The following is an 8,382-nucleotide window of genomic DNA, read 5'->3' as shown; positions in this document are numbered from 1 at the left end:
ACCACCTAGCTTCAGCGGCTAGGACGCAAACAACACACCACCGTAACAAAGTTTTCATCCAAGAGAGATGGATGCTTGGGAGTAATGATAAAGAGGAAAGGGAATGAGATCAAGTGAGAGAGAGAGAGAGAGAGAGAGAGAGAGAGAGAGAGAGAGAGAGAGAGAGGGAGGGGATATAGCGGCTTAGTACTTAGGCACCACAAAAGGATGGCGAATCCGCACACCCTTCACACATACACAAGCTCACTCCAAACACAAGACTAGGTGGCAATTCCGCACACCTCACATGGGCAAAACATTGCAAGAAAACATACTCACAAAACCTCAAGCTTTGTTTAGAGAATAAGGCGATGAAATGGGGAGCATAGGGTGGGGGAATGAGAAGGGAGAGAGTGGTAGAGCACATGGCGGATAGGTGGGAGTTGATGGCGAAGACTCGCACGAGGGTTATGGCCATCATCCTTCATTTAGTTGCCCTTCATCTTCCATAGCCCAAGGGTGTAGAGATCATGCTCAAGACGAGCATGGTGATTGCGGTGATGGTGATGGTGTGGGTGTGTGTGTGTGTGCACTAGGCACACACAGTGCATAGTGTACTCTTTGGTGATGTTGTGTGTATGTTTAGTGTGATGGTGACCCCTATTTATATAGGGGAGGAGGGGGGAGAAATTCTAGAATTTAGAAATGAAGAAATCATTATCTACATAGGCCATGTGACTGTGGGCCCCACTTGTCTGGCTGTGTGTATATGTGCCAGAACAGTAGTCTCATGAGAGAGAGACTAAGAGAGAGAGATGGGTTGATGAAAAAAAGTGAGAGGTGACATGGAGAATAAAGTAATTACAAGAGGGGAGAGAGGGGAGTGTGTTCAGAGGTGAATCTGTGTGCAGATGTGTGTGAACACAAGAAAAATCAGGTAACCACCAGGTGGGGATGGGTCTGTGGGCACCTTTTTCAATGAAACTGAGTGTGTGTGAGTGTGGGGGAGGTTATTTAGCTACAAGACAAGAGACATGGCGCCCTTTAGAGAGAGAGGGGGGTATTTGGGTCATGGGATATGATAGGAGAGAGAAAGGGGGGGTGGGGTATACTATTTTGGAAGATAGGGTAAGTTGCATGTGAGTTAGGGTGCATTATTGGTGAGTTAGAATGCATTATTGGTGAGAGGTGGGGTAGTTTGAGGGGAGAGAAAGGAGAAAGGACCAGGGGAAGAGAGAGGGGTTGACCTTTTGAGTGGAGGAGAGAAAAAGGGACACATGGCGGGGCAACAGTGAAGAAAAAGGAGGCAAGGTGGGGATGGGCTGCCCCGCAGGCATGAGGGGGCCTATTTTATGTTTCTCATATATTTACATAATCATACTTTTTTTTTTCTTACTTTTTTCCAATGCCTTTTATCACTCCCTCCCTAAGAGGGAGTTTTCATGGGGTGGGGACGAGAGAAGAGGGGTATGGGAGCTTGGCTTGTGAAAAGCCCCCATCAACAGATTCGCCGATTTAGGCAGTGCCTCTCTTCTAGTGTAGATTCGCCGATTTAGAAAACACAAATTTTAAAAGTGCAGATCCACCGGTTTCGGCAGCACTAGTGTAGATTCGTCGATTTCAGCAACACAAATTCAAAATGCAAATCCGTCGATTTAGGCAACATTAGTGCAGATCTGCCGATTTAGGCAGCACGACCATTGGTGTAGATCCACCGATCTAGGCAACACCAAATTACTAGACCACTCTACCAGCGGTTGGCCACCACTGTTGCTAGTTTGGTTTTGGTAACAATTGAGGACAATTGTCTTTCAACCCCGGGGTATGTAATGGAATTGATATTTTGATGAAGTAGTGCAATGTTGATTTGAATTGTGGAATATGATCACTTGTTCAGTGTTGTGTTAGCAGATCAGTGATTGGCACGTGCTGGACAATAAGGCGATAGTAGCAATTAGTCAAAATAAAACTGCCTGGATTTCGTGGCAAGCCCATTTTATGGTTTAGTTATAAATTAAGATGTAGACAGCTATTAATTCTTACATTAAGCTCTTTATGAGCAATGACTATTTAATGCCCAAGTTTGAACTCGATGTAACTCATTCTTGAGCATGAACTTTTCTATAAATTAAATACGTGCAAGAGGGACATACTCACTCTTGCACGGGGGGAGATTTCACCCAACGCTCATGTCTTTGTTCTCTTCTTTCTTCTCTCTCGACGTGCCGACATAGCACTCCACTCTAGGGGGTACACCTACACGTGCTCACTCGCTCTCTGTCTCTCTATGTTTGTGTGCAGTCATGATTATGTGCTATGCGATTCGTCAGGTATGCAAATCATGGTTTTCTTCGCTTGGAGCACGTCGTTCTCGATATTTTGCAGGGCTCATGATGTTTCCGTGTGTAGCATCCTTAGCAGGATGCCTATGATAAATAAATTTAGTCTTACTCGACTCAATAGTGATCTAATTAAATCATAAAGAGAGAAATGTCAAGTTGATCCGGCATATTCCAAGATATGGGAAACCATCCAAAAAGGGGATCTAGACATGAGGTTTACAACGAGAAGAAAGCATTGATGGGTGCTTTAGAAGGATTCAAGTGGAAGAATTTTTCCATAAATGATGGCTTTTACTATACGAAGGTAGAGTTTGTGCCCCAAAAGATGAAGAGCTTAGGCACCAAATACTCTATGAGTGTCATGATAGTCCAAGTGTGAGACACACAAATCTAAACAAGACTTGTAGTCTTATTACGAAGCAATTTCCTTGGTCTAGAATGTATAAGGACATCCTACAATATGTAGTTAAATGTAGTAAATGCCAGATCAATAAGGCTAAAAGGCTTAAGATGTTAGGAATACTCCATCCATTATACATTCTTTCAGGGAAATGTGAGAACCTCTTGCATGATTTTACAGTTGGATTACCTAGAATTCAGAGGGGGCATGAATCAATCTCGGTAATCGTGGATCGATTAACCAAAATGGCTAGGTTTATCCCAACCAAATATGATATTTAAACTAATGAACTTGCTAGATTGTTTATAGAAAATATGTATAGACTATATAATTAACTAGCAGACAAACATTGTGTCACATAGAGACATGAAGTTTAAGCTCCATTTCTGGAGAGTTGTCTTTAAGAGGTTGGACATTAAACTAAGCATGAACTTAGCTAAGCATCCTCGAATGGTTGGTCAAAGTAAAACGCCCGTTAATCAAATCCTAAAAGATATGCTATCAATATATATGAGTAAATTGAAAACTAATTAAGAAGAGTACATACCTATAGTAGAGTTTGCATATAATAGTGAGAAGCACTTTTAATCCAATGGATATAGTCCATTCATGTTAATGTATGGGTTTCAACCTAGAGCTCCTTATGTAGTGGGATTGCAAAAGAAAAAAGTTCAGGAAACTTCTAAAGACTTTCTACAAGATAAGAATATAATGTTTAAACTTTCTAAAAGGAAGGTATTAACAGGGCTCAAGAGAGGCCAAACACATATACTAATTTGCATAGAAGGCCTCTTTCTTTGCAGGAAGGGGACCAATTTTATTTCAAAGTGCCTAAAAATTGTGAAACCATGAAGAGAGGACCATGTCCAAAATTATCATCTACAAGATAAGAATATAATGTTTAAACTTGCTAAAGAAGGTATTAACAGGGCTCAAAAGAGACCAAACACATATACTAATTTGCATAGAAGACCTCTTGCTTTGTAGGAAGGGGACCAAGTTTATTTCAAAGTGCTTAAAAATTGTGAAACCATGAAGAGAGGACCATGTCCAAAATTATCACCAAGGTATTGTGGACCTTTCACATCACTAAAAAGAGTCAGAGATATGGCTTACAAACTCCAACTACCCAAGAATAGTTTCATGCATCCAATACTCCACATCACGCAAAAAGAAGTTAGGTCAATGTGATCATCTTATTCAAGGTGATCAGATAGTGGAACTCATAGATACTCAATCTCTTCCACATGAACCAAAAAAATTTACTAGACACTAGAAAAAAACAAAATAGAAATACAATTTTTAAAGAGTGTTTAGTTAACCGGAAAGTTTATGCTAAAGAGAGTTCAACATGGGAGTGAGTAAGCACTCTCCAAAAAGGCTCCCCAACTTTGGGATTGCCCCTTCTCAATGAGATTTTTTAGAACAAAATTTATTTTAAAGGGGGCAGTATCCTATATGGGGAAGCATGCACATTGTTGAACTAGGGGTAATGGTCGAGTGAACCACATCTTAGATATTAGCAGTTGACTGATTAACAGATAAGAAGAGTCAAGTGTTAGGTAGCCTATGCCTTGTCCATGCAAGAGGTGGCTGCCATTGGTCATTAAGAGAGAGGCGGTGCTCCTTACAATTTCAGATTGCCTCATGTTAATACTAACAAGGGATTTTCTTATTCAGAAGGCTCTTACAACTCTAAATTTCCTTCTTTCACTCAACAAGACCACTTAGTTGTAGAGTGTCCTGTCCACTCTACAACTAAGTGGAAACCTTTCCACTCTCAAAAATCCACTTAGTTGAAACTTGTCCACTCTCAAAAATCCATGCTTTTTCCAAAACAAAAAAGACTAATTTAAATGGTACAAAAGTATTCTACTTGGCATCAATTTGACTTTGACACCATTCATACTTTCCAATTTTTTTTCCAGTTCCTACTTTAAACCTTGAAAGAGAGAAAACAAATCACTTTTCATGTAAAATGTGCCCATACTTTTCTTGTATGATCGTCAATCAATTCAAGATGAAACCTACATCCACCCAGAAATGAGGTCTTTCTAGAAGCCCATACATCAAAATGTATCAACTCATGTATGTTTCTAGTTATCTATTATGAGGAAAGGAGGCTTTTGCTTTCTTTCCAAACTCTCACATTCAATGCATTTTAAACGATCCATGTGAAATACTTGCAAACCTACAACAAGCACTTGAATTTTCCTTATTTTCAACCTTTTACATTTGAATGTCCATTGCAATTATGCTAGATATCAGGTTATGATTTCCTTACACTATTCACTATAATTGGTCATGTGAGCTGATGCACTTGAATCAACCTACGATACACTCACAAAATTTAATGACTTGTATAAACATGCACCTATGCCAACATAATAATCTCTTTTTGTGGATTGTCATGTTGCCTACTACCATAGTAGTAGAACAATATTCTCTTCTTTGTGGACAACCATGTTTCCTAGGTCATACATCTCCTTCTATTGTTACTAGCACTAGAGAGGAGAAATGAGGAATACGCACATAGTTTCCTCTATGCACCTCATGGTATCCACAATATCCCTATCCTCTCATAAACACCTTAAAAGAACTTGCTTTTCCAATACCAAACTCTTGATTGCACATAATCCAATGCACACACGTTTTGCAAGATCACAAATTGAATACACACACCAACACAATCTGCTTTCCAACATTTTTACCACACACAATCTCTCTCTCTCTCTCTCTCTCTCTCTCTCTCTCTCTCTCTTCATGTGTGTGTGTGTGTGTGCACACGTGAATGCAAAACACAGATGGCCTGAGGTGTACACACACACACACACACACTACCGGCACCATTGTGCACACAAGGAGCATACAATCTTCTCTTTGCACATAATGGATTCTTTCTTCTCAAAATAGTCCACAAAGCCCCTCCAATGGGAGCCCAAAATGTTATTTAAAAATAATTTTTCCATTTTTAGTAACTTCTTTGGAACTGTTACTTGTCCCACTTTCCTTTAGTAACTTTGTATGTGCATGGGAACCACCTCTTTGGTAAGTTTTTGGCTCAATTCTTTGGTTTTCGTGGGACACGACTCCCCCTCCCTTGAGGACTAGCGCCAACACTAGTGGGGGAGTGGAAATGCCCCCTTCCCAGCAAAAGGGGAGGGCCATTTCCCCCTGTGTGAAACTAAGCTTAACCAGGCCACCAATGAGCACCATTGCTGCTAGCCCTGCCAACTACAACCACCAACACACTGCCAAAGCTTCTGAATGCCCACATGCACCCATGATGGCACCACAATAGTGCCACATGGTGGAAAGGGGAGGGATCCATAGCCACAAGCTCCTCCTCTCCTCTTTGATACCCATATGAGGGTCATAGTTTACTATATGGGTGAAAGCATGTTAACCTGTCATGCTTTTTCATGTCCCGGACAATGCTAACTAGCACAATTTTGACATATGCTAACTAGTACAATAACTTGAGCTACATCTCCAAGATCTATGACATATGAGATATCAATAGAAAGCACTTGAAACAAGGAATCCAAATGCACAACCTTTGACAAATTTTGATATTATTTGTAAAAATTTTGCCGGAGGCCTAACTTTTCAAAGATGTGCTAACTTGAAACTGCTAACTAGCACAAAAAGCGCGACAGGTTAACATGCTTTCACCCATATATACCCTTCTCTTCCGGCACCCCATTGTGCATATGGGATTTTATGAGCCACAAGGCCTACCCATAGAAATACCACCTCTTAAGTTTTTCAAAAAAACTTCAAAGTACATCAAAAAGCCTTTATTTGGGCCAATTTTGAACCTTTGCTATTTCTTTCTTCCTCGACCAATAATCAATATGTAAAAAGACCCTATAATTTTATGTACCGGGATTTGACCCCTTACTTCTACTCCACAAATTGGCCTCCGCTTAACCTTGAACCAAGGGATCCAAAATCAAGAAAATTCATCAAGTCTCCTACCATCAGTGTAGTCTGTCAAGAAAATTCATTTGGTATCCCACCGTCAATGCAGTCTGTCAACTTCGACGTGCCATAACCTAGTGTTTAAAATGTTGATTGAAGAAATATAATTTCTAGCTTGCTCCATATATTTTCCACTAGCTTTGAAACCTCTTGCAAGCCTGATAAAACCACTGGTGGCATGGTTTTCAAAGAAATCAAACTAGTGCAGAAGTGGCTCTTGGAAAACCTTTTTTTGGCTCATAACTTGATCATTCGGGCTCTGATTTACAGATCTAAAAATACTAGAATTATCCATAAATCAAGCACTTGAGTCCTATCAACTCACATATGCTTCAATGCATAGCCGCCCTTGATATCCCGTCTGCAAAGCACCTTTCCCTTATCTTTACAGCTCTGATTGACAAGCAACCTAGACTTATCTGGAGAACACTTTAAAGAGATTATTTTGCACCACAGTTTTACACTTTTAAAAAATTGTCAATCTCCTTCAAAGTCTCCCTACCTGCATATGTGGCAGGGGCTACATACATCCCTGCTACAACACTTGCATGTGACCAGTAGCCAGTTGGTCAACCACTTGATTACGCTTCCACTTGAAATGCTTAAAATGAACTACTTCAAAAAAAATCAAAAACTTCTTTATCGAAAAACACCAATCCTTAACAGAGTCCCTATTTACTTGCCACTGCCCCAAAAGTTGCTTGATGACCAAGGACACACTGGAAAATAAGCACCCTTGTTAACCAAAATGTCTCTTACATGAGACCTACTAGTGTGTTCACTATTGAACTCAAACTTGAACTCCTACCTCCAAAACCCACTTCATGATATGCTTCTTGGCTTTAGATAAAGCACCACTTTGGACACCAAATCAATATTGTTAAATGTGAGCAGATAAAATTTGTGCATTGTCAAATACACCTTAAACTTCGTGCATGCAAACATCTGGGTCATCACCCATTGCTCCACTTTCATATAAGTCATCTCTCTTGGACTAACCACTCGGCTATTGATGTAGATGGGTTTGTAGCATCTACCCACTTTATATATCAAAATAGCTCAAATGGAAACTATACCTACCATGATGGCAACATACCAATCATCCTCATGTTTGAGAGGACAAACCGTCGGCAACTAGCAAAGGATCTTCTTCACGCTATCAAAAGCTACATGTGAGTCCTCAATCCACTAAAAACCATGAACATGTTGAATCATGTTTTGAAGAGGATACACATATTGTGAAAGCATACAAAATAACCTTGATAGATACTTCAACTTGTACAAAAATGAATCGAAATTTGTAGCATTTGTCAAAGGTTTCATATACACTAGTGACTTCACCTTTTTAGGATCGGCCTCTATACCATTCTACGAGACTACATGACCACCTTCATCCTCGATCCTTTGAAAACATAGCTTTAGCTTTGACAAATGATCAACTCTAAAAATGTAGCAACCTATGACATCTATAAAGATCCTAATAAACTTACCCAAATAAGGCCCAAACACCTATTCATCCAATGATAAAAATTTGCATAAGCATTCACCAAACCAAAGGCCATCTTGCAATATGCAAAGAAACCCCATGGAGAAGTAAAGGTAGCCTTCAATTGGTCTTCAAGAGAAATACCAATTTGAAAATACCCAGAGGAGCCATCCATGATCAAATACCACTCA

The sequence above is a fragment of the Adiantum capillus-veneris genome, chromosome 11 (genome assembly GCF_014529385.1).
Source record: "Adiantum capillus-veneris isolate H3 chromosome 11, ASM1452938v2, whole genome shotgun sequence".
NCBI lineage: Eukaryota > Viridiplantae > Streptophyta > Polypodiopsida > Polypodiales > Pteridaceae > Adiantum > Adiantum capillus-veneris.
The sequence above is the reverse complement of the archived record's forward strand: the minus strand, read 5'-3'. Positions refer to the sequence as shown.